Source organism: Heterodontus francisci, chromosome 2 (genome assembly GCF_036365525.1).
Source record: "Heterodontus francisci isolate sHetFra1 chromosome 2, sHetFra1.hap1, whole genome shotgun sequence".
NCBI classification, from domain to species: Eukaryota; Metazoa; Chordata; class Chondrichthyes; order Heterodontiformes; family Heterodontidae; genus Heterodontus; species Heterodontus francisci.
The window spans coordinates 142,838,559-142,861,170 of record NC_090372.1 but is presented as its reverse complement, the minus strand read 5'-3'; the positions used below and the strand labels follow the sequence as shown (position 1 = coordinate 142,861,170).

The 22,612-nt window shown below is 44.0% G+C and overlaps 1 protein-coding gene across 8 annotated transcripts in view; it reads right to left on the bottom strand.

Annotated features, from left to right (window-relative positions):
- The window catches only part of tpk1 (thiamin pyrophosphokinase 1), a 439,182-nt gene that overhangs the window by 366,607 nt on the left and 49,963 nt on the right, over positions 1 to 22,612 (bottom strand). For 2 of the 8 annotated variants that reach the window (XM_068011499.1, XM_068011508.1), the window contains one exon: positions 4,996 to 5,067. The exons of the other annotated variants lie outside the window; for them this stretch is intronic. The gene's annotated coding sequence lies outside the window, so the exon portion shown is untranslated. The remainder of the gene's footprint in view (positions 1 to 4,995; positions 5,068 to 22,612) is intronic. 8 annotated transcript variants of the gene reach the window in all.

The following is a 22,612-nucleotide window of genomic DNA, read 5'->3' as shown; positions in this document are numbered from 1 at the left end:
GTTGCATCCAATTCTGGGTGCCGCACTTAAGGAAAGACGTGAGGGCATTGGAGACAGTACAGAAAAGATTCACGAGAACGGTTCCAGGGTGAGAAACTTCAGTTATGAAGACAGATTGGAGAAGTTGGGACTGTTTTCTTTGACGAAAAGGCCGAGAGATGATTTGATAGAGGTATTCAAAATCATGAAGGGTCTGGACAGAGTAGATAGAGAGAAACTGTTCTCACTCGTGAAAGGATCGAGAACAAGAGGGCACAAATCTAAAGTATTTGGTAAGAGAAGCAAAAGTGACATGAGGAAAAACTTTTTCACGCAGCGAGTGGTTAAGGTCTGGGATACACTGCCTGAGAGTGTGGTAGAGACAGGCTCAATTGAAGCATTCCAAAGGGAATTAGACAGTTATATGAAAAGGAAGAATGTGCAGGGTTAAGGGGAGAAGGCAGGGGAATGGAACGGAGGGAGTTGCTCTTTCAGAGAGCCAGTGCAGACACGATGGGCTGAATGGCCTCCTTCTGCGCTCTAACGATTCTGTGATTTAAAGGGAGCCATATAGGTGTTCAGTGTCAATAGAAAAAGTTGTACAGGAGTGCCCATTCTCACTGTAAACCTAAGATTATTCATTTAGAAAAAAGCCCTACAAGTGACACAAGGAATTATTTTCAACATGACAGGGGATAATAGTGACAGTGATTAGATAATTCACATAATGACTCAGACGGAGAGGCTGCCCAATACGACCACCACAATGATCAACTGCTGTGGAATGCAGGTCCTCCAATGGCAGGCATGGAACAGGTTAAATAGAGCATTGATAGTCAAGGTGTCAGAACAAATCTAGTAGAGAGATTTGATGTACCTTACAGCCCCCAACTACAGGACATGGCTAAAGCAATATTTAAATTTGACGGTAAAGATGATGTAATTAAATACTTTAAAAGCGTAAAAGAGAGCGGAGATCAGTGGACCAGATGATGCAGAAAAGATACAATTCTAATAAGGACTTTAGAATTGGTGGGATTTGGAACAATGCCCCAAGATAGGAGACATGACCAAGGAATATGGTCACAAATAAAACAAAACAGTGCTTACAGCCACTGGATTTGACCAGGAAGATTCAAATGAGTCTTAAACTGCAAGCAGGAGCCCAATGAACCATCCTGAACTGCATGTCAATCAGTTATGCCAGTATTATGAAAGGGCGTACAAGCCAAATCAAGTTCGGAACCACTTGAAGCCTAACCATCCCACTCAGGCTTGTTGGTTAAGGGCCTTGATTAGTCATGTGGAACCATTTTCCTAAGCAGCATGGGAAGACTTTGATGCAACAGACCTGCAACAATTCAGAACAGTGAGTTCTGAGAAAAATGGCAGTCAAATGGACAAATAGGAAACAGCCAGGAAAACCAAAACAGTCAATCTATAACACGCAACCCCCAATATGGAAAAATGAGGACCCGTAAACAAAGAAAGCTTAGCCTCAGAGAATGAGTCCTTATATAAAACATTACAAATGTGATAAATTTGGATATATTGCAAGACTGACTAACGTGGCCCAACATAAGAAACCTACAGTCATGTATGGGAGACAAGACCAGGGAGGAAAGAACCAGCCAAGCTTTACTCAAGTTTAACACACATTGAAAAATTGTATAAAGGCTGCATTAAAAGGAGTGGTACCCACAGCCCTCCTATGTGCATACAAGAACAGTGGGAGCTCTGGAAGTCAATTCTACTCCCAGTCCCCAATGGCAGCATCAGTCTTCTCCCAGCTATTGCAATCATTTCAATATGACTCAGATGGCAACTATGTGTAACCACTGGGTTGGAGGTGTCCAATTGTGGACTTAGTAAACACCACTCTTTGGCAGACACAGGAAACAGTGATAGAAGAACCTGTAGTGATTCCAGAACATGGAAATATCTGTGTGATTACAGATTTACAAGAGTAAGATTTGAATGAAATATTCTGTAATTTATGTCCTGCGATACAAGTAGTAAAACAAAGCAGAGTCCAGCACAAAGAAACATGATAGAGGTATTCAAAATCATGAAGGATCCAGACAGTGTAGATAGAGAGAAACTGTTCCCACTCGTGAAAGGAACGAGAGGGCACAGATTTAAAGTATTTGGTAAGAGAGGCAAAAGTGGCAAGGAAAAACTTTTTCACGCAGCAAGTGGTTAAGGTCTGGAATGCGCTACCTGAAAACATGGTGGAGGTAGATTCAACTGAAGCATTCAAAAGGGAATTAGACAGTGATATGAAAAGGAAGGTGGTGCAGGGTTATGGGGAGGAGACAGGGGAATGGAACTGAGGGAATGCTCTTTTGGAGATCCAGTGCAGACACGATGGGCTGAATGGCCTCCTTCTGCACTGTAATGATTTTGTGATTCTATGATGTGGCAAAATGAAAGCAGCAGTGGACATTCAGGGACCTGACCTGCCCCATCGACGTAAACAGGACCAGCAGTATACCCGGACTCGTTTAGCATGCGATTTCACAGTTCTCCCTCCACTTTCATCAACAAATGGCTAAAATCATACAGTTAAGTCAGCTTGAAAGCTTAATCCAGTACGTGAATGATTTATTGTTTGAAAGTTATGAGAGATTGCAAGGAGAATTGTTACAATTATTAACCAAGGGCTAAAGGTTAATCCAAAGAAGGAAAAGACAGTACAGGATAAGGTAAACTTTCTGAAAGTGAACATTAGCAAAGGGGGAAGAAGCATTGAAATGAAAATCTGTACAAGACTTGGATGTCCAATGCATAATTATAAAATTTGCAGATGGCACAAAACAAGGAAGTTTTGAACAATGAGGGAGATAGTAAATAGACTTCAAGTGGACATAAATAGGCTGGTGGAAGGGGCAGATACATGTTAAATGAAATTCAATGCAGGGACATACGAGGTGATAAGTTTGGTAGCAAGAATGAAGAGACATAATGAAAGCTAAATGATTTTAACAATTTTAAATGGGGTGCAAAAACAGAGAGACCTGGAGACTCTTGCACACAAACTTTGAAGATGGCAAGACTGGTTAACAAAGCAGTTAAAAAAGCATTTAGGACCGTGGATTTTCTAACTGGAGACAGAGTACAAAAGCCAGGATCTATATAAAAATCTATATAAATCACTGATTCGGCCCCAGCTGGAGTTGTGTGTCCAATTCTGGGCGTCACATTTTAGGAAGGCTTTGAGGGTGCAGAGGAGATTTACTAGAATGAAACCTGGGATGAGGGACTTCAGTTGATGGATAGACTGAAAAAGCTGGGGTTGTTCTCCTCACAGCAGCGGTTAAGTGGAGATTTGATAGTGGTGCTTATAATCATGAAGGGTTTAGTTAAGAACAAAAAAAAAGTGAAACTGTTTCCAATGGTTGAAAGTTCAATAACCAAAGGTTTAAGGTGACTGATAAAAGAACCAGAAGTGAGATTAGAAAATTGCAATGAGTGGATTTGGAATACACTGCCTGATAGGGTGATGAATGCATACTTAATTGTAGCCTTCAAAAGGGAATTGGATAAATACTTGAAGGGAAAAAAATTGCAAGGATATTTAGGGTACAGAGATTGTTAACCAGACAGGAAGGTATCTGGTGACCAGATTTTTCTGGACAAAATCTGCTCTTGAAGAATTTTGACGAAATTAAAGAGTGTTATTAACAGCGAGAATCACCCGTTGTCTCAGTATTACCGCTGGATGCATTCAGGGAAAAGGCTACAATCTCTTACATGTAGGACAAATCGGTTCTTGAACTCGTTTGTGCCTTTCTGTACTTTTAACAAGAGCTTGATGAATGATGAGGATGAGCACTCATGATGGAACTCATTGCCTGATTATTTTAATGTACTGGAATTAGTTTTAACATATATATTTTAAGCAAGTTAGACTTTTTGTGATTGGGTAATTTTTTTATTATTCATACATTATATAATTAATGAGCAATGTACCCAAAATGAATTTTCATATGGACAATAAATTGGAATTGAATTGAATTAGAAAGAACAGGGGAATGGGGCTAATAAGATTTTTCTTGGAAAGAGTCAGCACAGACTAGATGGCCAAATGGCCTCCTTCTATGCTGCACTATTCCATGATTCTATGAATTACCCCTACCAACATCTGTTAAGATGGTACTGTCAATGTTGGGACTGGTAGGGTACTACTGGGATTTTATAGAAGATTTTGCAATGTTAAGTCCTCCCAGATCTATGTTAGGTTGAAAAAAATGCAGGTGGGAATGTTCACCTATCCGTACAGAAATGGTTAAACAGTAAAAAGCTTTACAGATAGACCTTGTCCCAGCCAACCCAGAAAAGCCCTTCTGCCTAGAAATGGCAGCAAGTAAATATTTTATATCAGCAGTCCTAACCCAAAAGACCACCAATAACAGAGACTGGCCACTTATGCATTTTGAGTCCTTACCCTGGGAGATATACTTTATTTCATATGTGAAAAACATTTGCCTGCATCCTTTGGGCCATTTTACTTACATAGAGAGGCTGGCATAGTTGCACCTACTGACCAAACACACTCCTACAGAGCTGTTGTTGGACAGAAGACTGGAGGACGGTTCAGCGTTCAACATCCACATAGCTCAGTAGATCCTGTTACCGCAGGCAAGATATTAGAACCCAGCACAATCCAGATCCACCTAGTTTTGCAGGAAACCCAATTTGTCAAGGAGAAAAGTTTGCAGCCAACAAGACCTACTCTGAAGCTCGACTTGCCTGACAACGTTGGGAAATGGATATGGAAAATAACACAGAATGGGTCGATACCAGCAAACATGTGCTTACTGGAAAGGAATAAATAGGAAGTGTTTAAGATAGCATGTATCAGAATCTTGGATGAGGAAACACATAAGGAATTGGTGCAATACCCCAGATATATCATGAGACGGAATGACACATGGGAAGCCCCTAACATGGATTGCTGTACCAAAACCCAAGCATCATGGGTGTATATACTTGATAGCAGAAACCCAGACATACCTGCCTGTGGATTCACCCTGGATGTACAGTAACAACAATACAAAAGCAAACTACTACGGGAATGCTGGCAATCTGAAATAAGAACAGAAAATGCAGGTCAGACAGCATCTGTGGGATAGCATTGCAGCAGAAAACAGTAAGGTATTAGGTGGTGTCAGAGTAAAAGGGAATGAAATAAGGTCTTAATTCGGTTTAATGTGCATGTAATGCATGGAGTGTGGTAAATAAGATTGGTAAGCTACAGGTGCAGAAAGCAACGTGGAAATATGATGTTGTGACAATAATGGAGACCTGGCTCTAAAAAGGGTATGACTGGGTACTAAATGTTCCCAAATACAAGGTGCTCAAGAAAGATAGGGAAGGAAGGGCAGGAGGAAAGCTAACTATATTGATTAAGGAGAACATTATTGTCCTGGAGAGAGAGGATGTCCTCGAGGGATCAAGGACAGAATCCATTTGCTTACAGCTAAGAAACAAAGAGATACCATGACATTACTGGGTGTATTCTATAGGCCACCAATGAGTGGGAAAGATAAAGAGGGACAGATTTTCAAGGAAATTAGAGAGATATAAGAATTATAGAGTCTTTATAATGGGGGACTTCAACTGCCTAATATAGACTGGGATAGTAATAGTGTCAAGGCAGAGAGGGGGCAAGAGTTCCTAGAGTGTGTTCAAAAGAATTTGAGACATCAGTATGTTTCCAGTCCAACAATAAAGGAGGCATTGCTGGATCAAGTTCTGGGGAATGAGGTGGGTCAAGTGAATCAAATGTCAGTGGGAGAGCATTTAGGGGATAGTGACCATCGCAGTATTAGGTTTAGGTTGGCTATGGAAAAGGACAAGGGTAATCCAGAGTAAAAATAATTAATTGGGGGAAGGACCAATTTCAATGGAAATAAACTGGAATCCATGACTGGAGACAAAACTGTAATTGAACAATGGACTGCCTTTAAAGAGGAGGCAGCTCAGGTACAGTCATGACACATTGCTACGAGGGGGAAAAGTAGGGGAAACAGATCCAGAGCTCCTGGGATGACTGAAGAGATTAGATTAGATTAGAGATACAGCACTGAAACAGGCCCTTCGGCCCGAGTCTGTGCCGAACATCAACCACCCATTTATACTAATCCTACACTAATCCCATATTCCTACCAAACATCCCCACCTGTCCCTATATTTCCCTACCACCTACCTATACTAGTGACAATTTATAATGGCCAATTTACCCATCAACCTGCAAGTCTTTTGGCTTGTGGGAGGAAACCGGAGCACCCGGAGAAAACCCACGCAGACACAGGGAGAACTTGCAAACTCCACACAGGCAGTACCCGGAATCGAACCCGGGTCCCTGGAGCTGTGAGGCTGCGGTGCTAACCACTGCGCCACTGTGATGTAGAGTAAGATGAAGGAGAAAAAGGGTGCATATGGCAGATGTCAGGTGGACAATACAATTAAGAACTAGGCTGAATATAGAAGTTTCAGAGGGGAAATGAAAAAAATAAGAGAAGCAAAAAAACAATGGGACTAGCAGCTAACATAAAAGGGGACCTAAAACTCTTCTACAGGCATGTAAATAGAAAAAGGCTGTAAAAGGACAAGTGGGGCCAATTAAGGACCTAAAAGGAGATTTACACATGGAGGCAGGGGACATGGCCAAGGTACTAAAATTAGTATTTTGCATCGGTCTTTACTAAGGAAGATGCTGCACAAGTCATGGTGAAAGAGGAGTTAGTTGAGACAATGGATGGGCTAAAAATTGATAAAGAGGAGGTACTAGATAGGCTGGCTGTACTTAAAGTTGATACGTCACAAGGACCGAATGAGATGCATCTAAAGATACTGAGAGAAGCAAGGGTAGAAACTGCAGATGCACTTGCCATAATCTTCCAATCCTACTTAGATACAGGGGTGGTGCCAGTGGACTAGAGAATTGCAAATATTACATCCTTGCTCAAAAAAAGGTGCAAGGACAAGCCCAGCAACTACAGGCCAGTCAGTTTAAGCTTGGTAGTGGGAAAGCTTTCAGAAACGATAATTCGGAACAAAATCATCATTTGGACAAATGTGGATTAATTAAGGAAAGCCAGCAGGGATGTGTTAAGGGGAAATTGTGTTTAACTAAATTGCTTGAGTTTTTTGATGAGGAGAGAGTTGGTATGGGTAATGCAGTTGATGTGGTATACATGGACTTTCAAAATAATTCTGCTCCCTTTTTGCCTTTCACACGAATTCTATCCCAGTCAATATTAGGGAGCTGAAATTGCCCACTGTTACTGTCCTATTGTTTTTTCACTTCTCATATTTGCCTACGTTTTTGCTCTTCTATCTCTCTGATGTTTGCGGGCCTACAGTACACTCCCAGTAGTGTGACTGTCCCTTTTTCTTTCTTCAGTTCAACCCATATGACTTTATTTGTTAATCCTTCTACAATATCATCCATCATCACAACTATAATTGTTTCTTTAAACATCTTTGCGAACCTTCCTTTATCCCCCCTCTATCCCATCTGAAAACCCTATAACCAGGAATGTTGAGCTGCCATTCCTGCCCTTCTTTCAGCCATGTCCCAGTAACTATAATATCATACTCCCACGTGTCAATCTGAGCTCTTGCCTCATGTGCCTTATTCCCTAGACTTCCTACACTGAACTATATACATTGCACACTGCCGAACACCCATGTTATTTATTTTCTAGTCTTTGTTTCCTCTGCCTTCCAAACACAGTTACTAATTTTATGCCTTCAATTTCCAACTTTTCTCCCTTCAGATTCTACTCTCAGCTTCCTATCCCCCTTCCAAGCTATTTTAAACCCTCTCCAACAGCACTAGTAAAACCCCCTGCAAAGATATTGGTCTCAGCCCTGTTGAGGTACAACCCATCCAGCTTGTACAGGTCCCACCTCCCCCAGAAGTGGTCCCAGTGCCTGAGGAATCTAAAGCCCTCCCTCTGCCATCTCTCCAGCCATGCATTCATCAACTGTATCTTCCTATTTCTGTACTCACTAGCACGTGGCACTGAGAGTAATTCAAAAATTACTACCTTTGAGGTCCTGCTTTTTAATCGCTCTCCTAGCTCCATAAACTCTGCCTGCAGAATTTCATCTGTCTTTCTGCCTATGTCATTGGTGCTGATATGAACTACGACCTCCAGTTGATCACTGTCCCCCCCTCAGAATGTCCAATCACCGCTCAGTGATCCTGGAACCAGGGAGGCAACACACCACCTTGGTGTCATATCTGCGGCCACAGAAGCACCTGTCTGTTCCCCTTACTATCGAATCCCCTACTACTATTGCTCTTCCACTCTTTTTCCTCCCCTACTGTGCAGCTGAGCCACCCATGGTGCCAAGGACTTGGCTTTGCCTGCAATCCCCAGAGGAACCATTACTCTCACCAGTATACGGAACTGAACACCAGTTGGAGAGTTAGGCGCACTCCAGAGACTCCTGCGCTACCTGCCTGGTCTTCCTCGACAGCCTAGCAGTCACCCATTCACTTTCTGTCTGCATTCTCTTAAACTGTGGGGTGATCACATCCAGCAACTTGCTATCCATGAAACTCTCAAACTCGCGGATGCACCGTAGTGACTCCAGCCACCTCTTGAGCTCCGAAACCCAGAGCTCGACCTACTCTTGCTGGCGACACTGCTTGCACATGTGGTCATCCAGGTCACGAGAAGCATCTTTGATTTCCCACATGGCAAAGAATGTGCATTCCATGGGCTGAGGTGCCCTGTCATGCTTTTACTTTCTATACTATTAACTAGAAACACTTAACAGCTACTCAGCAATCGCTCCTTCCCTGGTTATGCCATCAATATAGCTGTTTTGTATATGTTGCTTTTGTTGTTGGTGATGTTGCAGAAGACTCTCTCCCCCCACCTTAACTCCTCAGTCGCTGTGCTGATTCTCCATCCAAGTCCACAATCACCGCTGCTGCCAGTGATTCTCTACACTGCCTCTCTCTCCCTCCTCAGCCACTGCGCCCAGTATCTATCCAGGTCCGTTGCTGCTGTTGCTGCCGGTGAGCGACAAGTAACATTTTAGCCACATAAGTACCAGGAAATGATCATCTCCAACAAGAGATAATCTAACCCTCTTCCCTTGACATTCAATGGCATTGCCTTTGCTGAATCCCCCACATCAACATCCTGAGGGAGGGGGGTCAGCATTGATCAGAAACTTAAATGGAGCAGCCACATAAATACTGTAGTTACAAGAGCACTTTAGAGACTGGGAATTCTGCGGTGAGCAACTCACCTCCTGACTCCCCAAAACAGGTCCACCATCCACAAGGTACAGGTCAGGAGTGGAGGTACTGGAGAATTGCAGCTCCAATAACACCAAAGAAGCTTGACATCATCCAGGACAGAGCAGCCAGCATGACTGGCAACCCATTCATCCACCACCTTAAACATTCACACCCTCCACCACAGGTGCACTGCGGCTACACTTTATACTGTCTACAAGATGCACTGGTGCAACTCACCAAGGCTTCCTTGACAGCACCTCCCAACCCTGCAACCTCTACCACATGGAAGGCAGCAAGTACATGGGAACACAGCCAACTTTAAGTTCCCCTCTAGGTCACACATCTGACTTGGAAATATATCGCCATTCCTTCAACATCATGGAGTCAAAATCCTGTAACTCCCTACCTCCAGCTCTTTGGGAGTACCCATGCCACAGGGACTTCAGCAAGGTGGCTCACCAGCACCTTTTCAAGAGTAATTCGTGATGAGCAATAAATGCCGGCCTCGCCAGTGATGGCCACATGCCACAAATGAATAACAAAAAAGTTGAGTATACTTCTTGGTTCCAATGAGTACAAAATGAAAGCTTCTAGTTCTAGTCGCAATCTCCAGTATATTATCGAAGTTCAGATGATTAATTTATTTCGGTATCTTGAATGCTTGAATTTATTCCCTGAGCATTCTTTTCTCCAAAGTAAATAGTACCAAGTTTTTTCATCTTCCTCTTATAGATCAGATGCTTGAAGCTATCCCTTCCATTGCCTTTTCATAGAAAGACCGCGTTTGTACTTTAGCTCTTGATAACCTGGTTAGATATCCTCTGGAGTCGCCCAATGATCTATCCTTGGCCTATTTCTCATATACATGTTGCCCTTTGGCAACAACATCCAAACACAGAATGTCAGGTTCCACAAGCATGATGACGACACTCAGTTCAATCTCACCTCCACCTCCTGTGTAGTCTAACTGTTTGTCCGACATCCAGTCCTGTAAGAGCAGCAATTCCCCAATTAAACAATGAAAAGACTGAAGCCATGATCCGCGGGCCCCTCCACTAACTCCATTCCCTCACCACTCTCCCTGGTCACTTTCTCAGGTCGGATCAAACAGTTTGCAAACTTGATGTCCTACTTGATCTGAAGATGAGCTTCCAACTCCATATTCTCTCCACCACCAAAGACCGTCTATTTACATGTCTGTATTATCACCCATCTCTCCAGCCTACCTCAGTCCATCTGCTGCTCAAACTCTTATTCATGCTTTTGTTACCTCCAGATTCGACTATTCCTTGCCTCCCTAGTTGGCCTCCTATTTTACATCCTACATAAACTTGAGATCATCCAAAACTCTGCTATCCATATCCTAGATTGCACTAAGTCCTCCTCACCTTTCACTCCTATGCTCACTGACCTACATTGGTGCTGGTTTCACCATTACTGGTCTACCAACTCCTCAAATTTAAAATTCTCATTATCGTGTTCAAATGCCTTGCACCCCACCCCCACCCTACAATAAGCTTAACCACTTTCCGATGACATACATGGTGTTGCCATCACTAAATTCCCCACCATTAATATTCTAGGGCCACCACTGACCAGAAAGGTAACTGGATAGGCCACAAAAATGATGTGGCTACAACAGCAGGGCAAAAGCTGGGTATTCTGCGGCAAGTAACCCACCTCCTGACTCCCCAAAGCCTCTCCACCACCTATAAGGCACTAGGAAAGAGTGCGATGGAATACTCTTCACTTGCCTGCTTGGTTGCAGCTGAAACACTCAATAAGCTCGACACCAACCAGGACAAAGCAGTCCGCTTGATAGGCACCCCATCCACCACCTTAAACATCCATTCCCTGCACCACCTGTGCACTGTGACTGCAGTGTGCACTATCTACAGGATGCAATGCAGCAACTTGCCAATACTTCTTTAAGATCACCTGCCAAGCCTGCAACTTTCACCACCTAGAAGGATAAGGGAAACAGGTGACCGTCACCATCTGCAAGTTCCCCTCCAAATCGCACACCATCCCGACTTGAATTTATATTATATATATATATATATATCTATCATGGCTAAGTCAAAACTCTGGAACTCCCTACCAAACACCACTGTGGAACTACATTCAACACATGGACTGCAGCAGTTCAAAAGTAAGTCTCACCACCTTCTAAAGGGTAAGTAGGGATGGGCAAGAAATGTTAGTGTCGCCAGCAGCTCCCATACCCCAAGAATGAATTTCAAAAATTGACTACTAGAAGATACAGTAGTCCTTTCTAGACTACCAAATGTAGTGCTCTAAATCCCTTGGACAGCAGAGTACTGTAAAGAACACATCCTTATGAATGGCCATGCAATTGCCCTTCATTTCCTTCATATAGACTGCTCGACCTAGTTCTAGGTTATTAAGCAGGTGGGTGTGATGGGGTAGAAGGGTTTGAAGTCTACATGCTGACATTCTTCTGTTTTCTTTGCAGGTCTGTTTTTGCTTCTTTCCAGGTCATTATGCAGGTCTTTCTTAATGATTAAGCTTTCTACTTTATTTTATTCATACTAGAGAGAAGGCAGTTTAAAGATAAGAGTTTCTTGCTCCAGGTGAAGGTTTTCCTTCTCATAGGTGGCACAGCACCTCCAGTGGCCAACATATTTTCCATGGTATCACTGACTCATTTCCCTGACCATTGTATACCTTAATTCTCTCCAGGGACAAGGAAAATAGCAGGACATGTAATTCTCTCATCTTATTACATGACTGTAGTGTGCACCATCAACTAGATGCACAGCAGCAACTCACCAAGGCTTCTTTGACAGCACCTTCCAAACCCACAACATCTACCACCAAGGAGGACAAGGGCAGGAGGCGTATGGGATCACCACGACCTCCAAGTTCCCCTCAAAGTAATGCATAGCCTGACTTGGAAATATCGCCTTTCTTTCATCGTCGTTGAGTAACATTCGCGCCACACAAGTGCCAGGCAATGACCACCTCAAACAAGAGAGAATCTAACCAGCAACCCTTGGCATTCAATGACATTACAATCACTGAATCTCCCACTAACACCACCCTGGGGGTTACCATTGACCAGAAACTGAACTGGAGTAGCCATATAAATACAATGGCTACAAGAACAGGTCAGAGGCTAGGAATCCTGCAGCGAGTAACTCACCTCCTGACTCCCAAAAGTCTAGCCACCATCTCCAAGGCACAAGTCAGGAGTGTGATGGAATACTCTCCACTTGCCTGGATAGGTGCAGCTCCAAAAACACTCAAGAAGCTCAACATCATCCAGGACAAAGCAGCCCACTTGATTAGCACCTCATTCACAAATATTTATCCCCTCCACCACAAATGCAGAGTGGCAGCAGTGTGTACCATCTACAAGATGCACTGCAGCATAGCACCAGGGCTCCTTAGACAGCACCTTCCAAACCCGCGACCTCTGCCACCTGGAAGGACAAGAGCAGCAGATACATGGGAACACCACCTGCAGTTTCCCCTACAAGCCACACACCATCCTGACTTGGAATTATATCGCCGTTCCTTTACTGTCGCTGGGTCATAATCCTGGAACTCCCTTCCAAACAGCACTGTGGGTGCACCTACCCCACGTGGACGACAGTGGTTCAAGAAGGCAGTTCATCACCACCTTGTCAAGGGTAATTAGGGATGGGCAATAATTGCTGGCCTAGCCAGTGACGCCCACATCCCATGAATGAATAAAAAAAAGCTTTAAAGAGGAAGCATTCTCTCTTTCTACTAATGAATCAGTAACTCGCCACCATTGAAGACATCCGCTGGACAAACTGACCAAAATTGTCAGCACCTTATCAAAACAATCACCTTCTATCCCTGCAAACTCCCTCACCTGGAACATCCCTTTCCTCCCCATAGTTCTTAAGTATAACAATGCCTTCTAGATTCGCGTCCGTCTCTCCCTGAACTCTCCATTTGAAATCCTGTAATTGGGTGGCACAGTGGCGCAGTGGTTAGCACTGCAGCCTCACAGCTCCAGTGACCCGGGTTCGATTCTGGGTACCGCCTGCGCGGAGTTTGCAAGTTCTCCCTGTGACCGCGTGGGTTTTCGCCGGGTGCTCCGGTTTCCTCCCACAGCCAAAGACTTGCAGGCGATAGGTAAATTGGCCGTTGTAAATTGCCCCTAGTATAGGTAGGTGGTAGGGAATATGGGATTACTGTAGGGTTAGTATAAATGGGTGGTTGTTGGTCGGCACAGACTCGGTGGGCCGAAGGGCCTGTTTCAGTGCTGTATCTCTAAATAAAAATAAAAATAGGTTACCACCCCTACCAGAGAATCTAAGCGGCCCTATAAAAGTCACAAATCACATTCTCTGCGACAGTGGCGCATCATTGCTCCTCGCTTTCTTCATGCTCTCTGCAACCTTTGACATAGTTGACCACACCACCCTCTTCCAGTGCCTCTCTGACATTGTACAGCTGGGTGAGATTACCCTCACTTGGTTTCATTCTTACCCATTCAATCATAGCCAGATCATCCAGCAATAGCTTTTCTTTTCAACCCCATGCCATCACCTTAGGAGGCCCCCTAAGATCCATTCTTAGTTCCGTCCTTGTCCTCATCTATATGCTGCTTTTTGGCAACATCCATAATCATGAGATCAACTCCCATATGCACACTGATTACACCTACAGCTCTGCTCTGCTTCTGTGCCAGAATCTAACTTCTCCAACATCCTGTATCTGCTGTGGCGCAATTTCCTCCAGCTAATATTGGGAAGACCAAAGACATCATCTTAGGCCACAGTAACAAGGTATGTACCTTCAAAACTGACTATATTGCCCACCCTGATCACGAGCTCATGTTAAACCAACCAGACTGTTTGCAGCCTCCCCATCCTATTCCTCCCTAAGCAGAGCATTCTTCAAAAATGCTCCCTATTTGCAGCTTCGTAACTCTCATGCACACCTTTGTTGCCTCTAGAATCTACTGTTCCAATGCTCTCATGCCTGGTCTACCACACTGCAGCCTCCAAAACCCAGCTGACTACCTTTTCGAATTGAAGTCGCATCACACCATATCCTCACTGACCTACACTGGCTTCCAGTTCCTTAGAACCTCAAATTTAAATTTTCATCTTTTATTCAAGGGCCTTTATCTCTACCTATTTTTAATCTCCTCTAGCCCTGCAGCTACTCCTCTTCACTCTCAAACGCACTGTTACTCTCACTCTGGCTTTCTTTTAAACACCATTGGTGGCTGTGCCTTCAGCGACTTAAGCCCCATGCTCCAAAATTCCTCCAAACTTCTCTGACTGTCCATTTTCCACTTCACTTTTAAGACTCTCCTCAAAATTCACCTGTTTAATCAAGATTTTTTGATCATCCCTCTTCATGGGCTGGATTTTCACCAGTAGGTGGGAAACAGGAGCCGGGTCTGGTTTTGGGTCAGAAACCTGCCACCATGGGAAACTAATGCACATTTTCAAATGGGTAAGCCCTTAATTGGTAGGGTGACAGGTTTCCTTTCCACTATGAGCCGGCGGGGCCAGGAATGGAGGTGGGTCATGTTGTGTATTATTATTAGCGCAGTTTGAGCATTGTTTACAGATATCTCGGAGTCTTGCTTTGGCTAAATAGTAACTCGCTTATTTTACCTACATACAATTTACTCTCATTAAGCCTATCCAGCTAACACCTCTCATGATGCTTCTAGCTTTTCCAAGCCCAACATCCATGTGACTACTATCACTACAGTGGGAGGGGTTACTCTCACTGTCTCAAACATAAACCCTTACAGTATATCTCCCCCCCAAGTCTTTGACCACATATATCTCTGATATATATACATTCATTCATTTTGAACTCACATGATACCACATCTACCCCCAAGTCTCTGACATCACAGATTCAACAGACTTCACAACTCTCCCTGATCACCTTCTTGTCAGACTCGGAAGATTGGTAGACTTTCGTAAAGTCTTGTTTGACGATTTATATGGTCTTAGCCAATTGTTTTTGTATCAGGACAGTTTTGTTATTGAATCTCTCTTGCCTTCTCTTTTGTTCTCTTCCCCACCAAACAACCCTCCCCCACCCACTTCACTTGCTTAAAACCTAATTCTTTTCAAACCTTTGCCAGTTCTGATGAAAGGTCACAGACCTGAAACAGTATCTTTGCTTCTCTCTCCACAGATGCTGCCTGACCTGATTATTTCCAGCACTTTGTTTTTTTTTTCAGACTTCCAGCATTTGTAGTAATTTGCTTCTATTTTACAGTTTGCAGCATTCTGCTGTCTCTGGGTTTCTTGATCATCATCTGGTTCTTCCAGATATATGACTGGTTATTGTGTTTGAGACATAGGGATAAGGTTTCTCCTATTTCAACGTTATAGTACCCCCAGGAGTGAGTACTACACAAGATCTCAGATGAACTTCGTCTCTCTGGATGACTCTACCTTCATGTCCTAGATCTCATATCCATACCTTCTCTCCATCCTTTAAGATCGGTAGGTTTCTGCTACAAAATCTCATTGTAATTGCAAGCTTTTTGGTTCCTGTAAGACTTCTCTGTAGTCTTGTCCGTCTAACCCCAGAAGTAGTTTTCTGGGTAGAATAGGATGTTGACTTTTTAAGCTTCTTCCCCACCAACAGCTCCGAAGGTGAAAATCCACATAAAAATATGACCATACAAATTAGGAGCAGAAGTAGGCCATTTAGCCAGTCGAGCCTGCTCTGCCATTTAATAAGATCATGACTGATCTGTTTTTGTCTAGAATTCCAAACTCCCATCAACCCCCAATAATCTGTGATTCCCTTGCCTAACAAGAATCTATTTACCTCCGCCTTAAAAAATATTCAATGACTCCACCTCCACCACTTTCTGAGGCAGAGAATTCCAAAGTCTCACAACTCAGAAAAAATTTCTCCTCGTCTCTGCCCTAATTTTAAAATGGTGTCCTCTAGTTCTGGACTCACCCACAAGAGGAAACATCCTTTCTATATTCACCTTGTTGTCATGTTGGCCCCCACCTGCCAAGAATGAAGCATATTAATTTTGTAATATGAACATTGATTTCAAATTTGCTGGGAAGAGGAGAAGGCCTGTTACAAGGCCTGCCAGACACTTAACTGAAAAACATTTGCAGACTAACAGACAGTGCTTGGGGAGACAAAAAGTCCATTCCCTGACACATTCAACTCACAATGGATTTTGATCACCAGACATTGAAGGTGTATGGAAGAGCATTCCAGAGACTGCTAAAGTGATACAATCCACAAAAACCAGGACTGGTTAAACCAGCTGGTAACATGACTAAATGGCTGGTCCAAAGTATTTTGAAAGAGCCACAGAGTTTTTGAACTCAAAGACTTTGCTCCTGGACTAAGAAGACCTCTCCTGTCTGCTCCCATCTCTTTCTCACTAGCCTCTGGACCTACTGAGGACACATGAACTTCAAGAGAGAAAAGGCTCCTACATTTTACAAGGTTTAAGAATAATACTGGGCCCCAACGAAAAGAAAGATCTACCAACAATCAAGAACTCTACAGCAAGCTCGAATAACAGTAACCAAGACCATCTTCAGATATTGGCTGGAATTTTACACCAACCCAGCAAGCCGGATGGTGGTGGTGGTGGTGGGGGGGGGGGGGGGGGGGGGTGGCGGTTGGTGTCTTACAATGGAGCGGGAGGCTCCGGTAGGCCTTCCCGACCTGCTCCCACCTCCGCCCCAATTTACGTAGGGCGGGGGGGGTGGAAAACGGGCCGCCTGCCCCAGGCCAATCAAGGCCCTTCTGTTGCCAATTAACAGCCTGTTGTGTAGGATGGTCAACAGTTGCTCTTGATAATGCATCAATAGAAGTTTGCATCTTTCCCTGAACACATACTGTCTCGTAGGTATATCTCATCGACCTCAATTGGAATCTCTGAATTCTCAGAGGCAGCTTTTCAATTTCCTTCTCATTCAGTAAGGAAACCAAGGGTTGTGGTCCATCGCAATAACCACTTTCAGACCATTAATGTAATCAGAAAACTTAGCGCAAGATGACTTGACTGCAAGTGCTTCTTTTTCAATAACAGCATACCTTGTCTCTGTCTCAGACAAAGCTCTAGATGCATAACAGATCAGTCTTCAGCATCCATTCTGCTGTTCTTGAAAGAGGACAGACCCTAACCCTGTAGATGAGGTGTCTGCTGCAATTATAGTCGGTAATAAAGGATTGTAATGTGCTAATATCTCTGGTGAGACTAGCATCTCCTTAGTTCTCTGAAATGCTTGTCTTGATGTATGTTCCACACTTGATCTTTTTTCAGGAGTTGTCATAATGGTCCTGTTACCTGCGCCAAGTTGGTAAATATTTTGCCGATTGATTCACCATTCCAAGGAATCTTTGGATAGGGTGGACTGAAATTGGAGTTGGAAACTCATCAATAGCTCTCATCTTTTGCAGGTCTGCCATTATCCCATTACTACTTACAATGTGTCCCAAGAAACGACATTCGAGAATTCACACTTGTGATTGTCATCCCTTCTTGAGGACGATGTAGAACAGCTCTTACTCTCTGGTCATGTTTCTTGATGGATTCCCCGTGGACCAGGATGTCATCCATGTGACATATCACCCCTTTGAGGCCTTGTAGAATATTGGACATGGTCCTTTGCAAGATGTTATGGCAACTGAGTGAAGTAAAATCTTCCGAATGGCGTGATAAATTTTGTGAATAATCTGGTCTTCTCATCCAATGGAACCTGCCAAAAGCCATTATTCGCATCAAGTTTAGAGAACATTATACTTTTGGATAGCTTTGCCAGGCTGTCATCTACCGAAAACATTGGATGGATTTCCCTCGCCACGGCTTTGTTAAGCTGCCTTAAGTCGACACAGATATAAATAGTTTCATTTGGTTTTGGAATTGGAACCATAGGCGATCACCACACCGTTGGTCTCGTGAAAAGAGAAATGACTCCCCTCTGGTCATCTCTTCCACCTGATGTTGTACTTGGTTTATCAATGGGTGTAGTATCTTTCTTGGTTTAAAGATACAGACCGGTCTGGCATCTTCTCTTAACCTTATTCTATACTCGGTCTCCAGACTTCCGAGACCTGAAAATAGTTTTGAAAGCAACTGTTGGACTCTGGATGCTTGATTTCATCCATCTTTTTGATTAAATGTTGGTCTAAGCATGCTTTTCTGCTTGAGAGAGAGAATTGTTTTTTCAAGAACGTATAGGGTTTCCATTATCAGTCTTTTGTGTAGCTTGTAGCTGTCCCTCGACTTTCAGTTCAATCCTTCCTGGACCAGGTAACTGAATGTCTGCTGGTTATAAGCCATGTGTCAACAACCAGACTCTTGGCCTGACAGAACTGTGACACTTGCATCGGTGTCCAATTTGAAATTAGCAATATGCCTATTGACATAAATGCTTGCGTCCAGAATGCCTGATTGGGGTTATTAATTTACTCCAGGAAGTCTCCTGGTTTATTTTCCAGTGGAAGTTGTTCCACCTCATTCACTTTTTGCTTGGTATTTTTGTGGGAAAAGGCACATCTTTCCAAAATGGCTGTCTTATTGCAATTAAAGTATTCAGCTTTATTAGTAGGACACCATTCACATCTGTGGATCTTTCTGACTCCGCAGCGCTGTCAGGGTTTCACGACATCTTGCACCTTCTCTATCTTGGCCCCGAATGTACCTTCTTATCTGTAGAGTGCTTTTCTCTCCTGGGTTTCAGGAGCTGCACCGTCATTGGATTCTTTGATCCAAAGCTTCTCTTCAGAAAGCAGGATGACTGTGTTTTGTCTTCTGACCTCTGCTGTTGCACCATCTGAATTGCTTTCTCCAGAGTGAGGTCCTCTTTTGACTGCAAGAGATCTGACAAAGACTTGTCAGCTATTCCCACTATGAGTCAGTCCTTGATCAACTCAGATTTCAGTTCGTCATAACCACATCCCTCAGCCAATCTGTACAAATCGTGAATGAAAGTGTCCACTGATTCGCCCAGCTTCTGGACTCTTATTAAACTTTGCTCTTTCCAGGATTATATAATTTCTTAAAAGTATTTGTCGAAGGCTTGTAACACATCATCAAACTTGTCTGAAGCTTCATTTATACCTTGCTTTACAATTACGTCATCTGCAATTGCACCCATGGAGCACAACAGAGTATTAACATGCTAAGCCTCAGATTTGGTGTGTCACTGAGAAGCTATTCTAAATCTTTGAAATCTTTTTCTCCATATTGACCAATTCTGTACCTGATTGGGACCTTTCAAATTCTGGAAGCTTTCAGGCATTGTATTTTTTGAATGCATTTTTTTCTAACTCTTTAGCAATTCTCTTTCTTCTAAGAATTTTTTCTTCGCTTTAATGGAGGTTTCCCACTCTTTTCAGGTGTCCCTGCGCTTTTCCTCTGCAAAATGCTTGAGTAATGGTCACCGACGCCAGACTCCCCCCTCGTAAGGAATCGACTTTTTTTCTTCCCTGTTTCGTCTACTCGCGGCCCCATCGTTGGACCTGGTTTCTGCTCAAAGACCACCACGCTTCTGTGGTGCAGCCTAAATGCCTCCATGGCTGACCCACCGACTGTCCATGTCTTCCTTCAGCTATGGAGCAGCACTGGAGCTCTTCGCAGACTCCCTTGAAGATTTGCCATCTTCTTGGCACTACTGTATAAGATGAGATCTTTGAATAATTTCTCCATGTATTCACCGCTGCCACCATATTGTGTATTATCAGTGTCGTTTGAGCATTGTTTACAGATGTCTCGGTGTCTTGACATGGTTAAATAGCAACTCAGAATCACAGAATCGTTACAGTACAGAATGAGGCCATTCAGCCCATCGTGTCTGCACTGGCTTTCCAAATGAGAAATTCCCTCAGTTCCATTCTGCTGCCTTCTTCCCATAACCCTGCACATTCTTCCTTTTCAGGTAACTAATTCCTTTTTGAATGCTTCAATTGAACCGATCTCCACCATGTTCTCAGGCAGCGCGTTCCTGACCTTAATCACACGCTGCATGAAAAAGTTTTTCCTCATGTCACTTTTGCTTCTCTTACCAAATACTTTAAATCTGTGCCCTCTCGTTCTCAATCCTTTTCATGAGTGGGAACAGTTTCTCTCGATCTACCCTGTCCAGACCCCTCATGATTTTGAATACCTCTATCAAATCACCTCTCAGACTTCTCCAAGGAAAACAGTCCTAACCTCTCCAATCTATCTTTATAACTAAAGTTCCTCATCCCTGGAACCATTCTCGTGAATCTCTTCTGTACTCTCTCCAAGGCCCTCACATCTTTCCTCAAGTGCGGCGCTCAGAACTGAATGCAGTACTCGAGCTAAGGCTGAACTAGTGTCTTATACAGGTTCAGTATTAATTCCTTGCTCGTGTACTCTATTCCCCTATTAATACAGCCCAGAACATTATATGCTTTATTAACCACTCTCTCAACCTGCCCTGCCACCTTCAATGACTTGCGCCCGTATACCCAGGTCCCTCTGCTCCTGCACCCCCTTTAAAATTGTACTCTTTATTCTATATTGTCTCTCTACATTCTTCCTACAAAATCACTTCACATTTCTCTGCGTTGAACTTCATCTGCCACCTTTCTGCCCATTCCACCAACTTGTCTATGTCCTTTTGAAGTTCTACACTATCCTCTTCACATTTCACAATGCTTCCAAGTTTCGTATCATTTGCAAACTTTGAAATTGTGCCCTGTACACCAAGGTCAAGGTCATTAATATATATCAGGAAAAGCAAGGATCCCAACACTGATCCCTGGGGAACTCCACTACAAACCTTCATCCAGCCCGAAGGACATCCATTTACCACTACTCTTTGTTTTCTGTCACTCAGACAATTTAGTATCTATGTTGCTACCATCCCTTTTATTCCCTGAGCTACAAGTTTGCTCACAAGTCTGTTGTGTGGTACTGTATCAAACATCTTTTGAAAGTCCATGTACACCACATCAACAGCACTGCCCTCATCACGAAGGCTGCTGGATGTCCTGAGGAACAGATCTGCATTTTGTGCCAAAACTTTCCACTGCACCAGAGGGAAGTGAGATGTCACAGGGGAGTCTGAAGCCTGGCACTAGTGACAGGATTGCCCCTCACTTCATCGATGCTGAACTGGATCTAATGCTGGAGGCCGTGAGGGAGAGGAGGGGAGGTCCTATTCCCAAAGGGTGGTAGGACAAGGCCACATGGTCATACAGCAGGTGCACCTTTCTGTTCAGTGTTATCCCCTTCCACCTCCTGCTCCTCTCCCGATGAGCTGTCTCCTTCCAAGGCCTCTCAGTCCTCAAGGTCCATGCCTGTTTGAAGGGCCATGATATGGACAGCGCATGAGACCACCACAATGACAGAGACCTTTGCAGGACGGTATTGGAGGGCGCCACCCGACCGGTCCAGGCACCAGAATCGCTTCTTCAGAAGCCCGATGGCCTGCTTAATGGTTGGCCTGCTGAGCATTTGGCATTGGTTGCATCTCCTCTGTGTCTCTGTCTGGGGCTCCCATAGAGAGATCAGCAGCCAACTCTTCAAGCGATTTCCCTTGTCCCCTTGGATCCATCAATGCACTTCGGGGGATGGAGTGAAGATCTAAGGCAGTTTGGACTGGCGGAGGATGAAGGAGTCATGGCACCTGCCAGGAAAGCGAGCACACACATGGAAGAAGTTCTTGTTGTGGTCACAAAACAGTTGGGCATTGAGTTGATGGATCTCAATGGCAGGCCACTAGGTGCCTTCATGGGTATGTGGGTATAATTGATGACTACCAGACCTGTCATTTGCAGATAACTGACTCTTGGGTGATAGAACTGATATCTAGCGCAGCGCCTTCTTCCCCTTGCAGCCCTCCGCTGTGCTCCTCTGGCCTCCTGCTGTCCAGGAAGTTGCATCTGCTTAAGCTCATCCTGGCTGCTCTATCCAATGTCAGAGTAGCCTGTTCCCATCTGAACTCCCTCAGCTGGGCTTTGTGCATTCACCAGGCCTTCCCCTGCCAACCCCAGTGATGCCAGTGGTCTCATGTTCCTCTCTCGATTCCTGCCACTCACCACTGAGAAAAACAAGTCTTACAACTCCAGCAATGGCTACTCTGTGACACATTTGGAGCAGCTGAGCTTTATTTTGTGCTTCTACATTCTGTAAATCAGCCCTTTCCAAAGCCCATCAGCCCCCCGCAGTGTTCACCGCTCATACACCATGTTCCAGGCATGGTATTTTCCCCATTCCCTTCCTTTGAAAATCGTAAACTGCTGCTGACAAGTTTGTTAATGAGCTCCACAATGAGATCAACAGGCACTTACTGGAGGTGTGCAGGTTGCCGCACCATCCCTCCTGGCACCTCTTTAAAAACTGCTTCGCATTCTCAGGGATGGCAA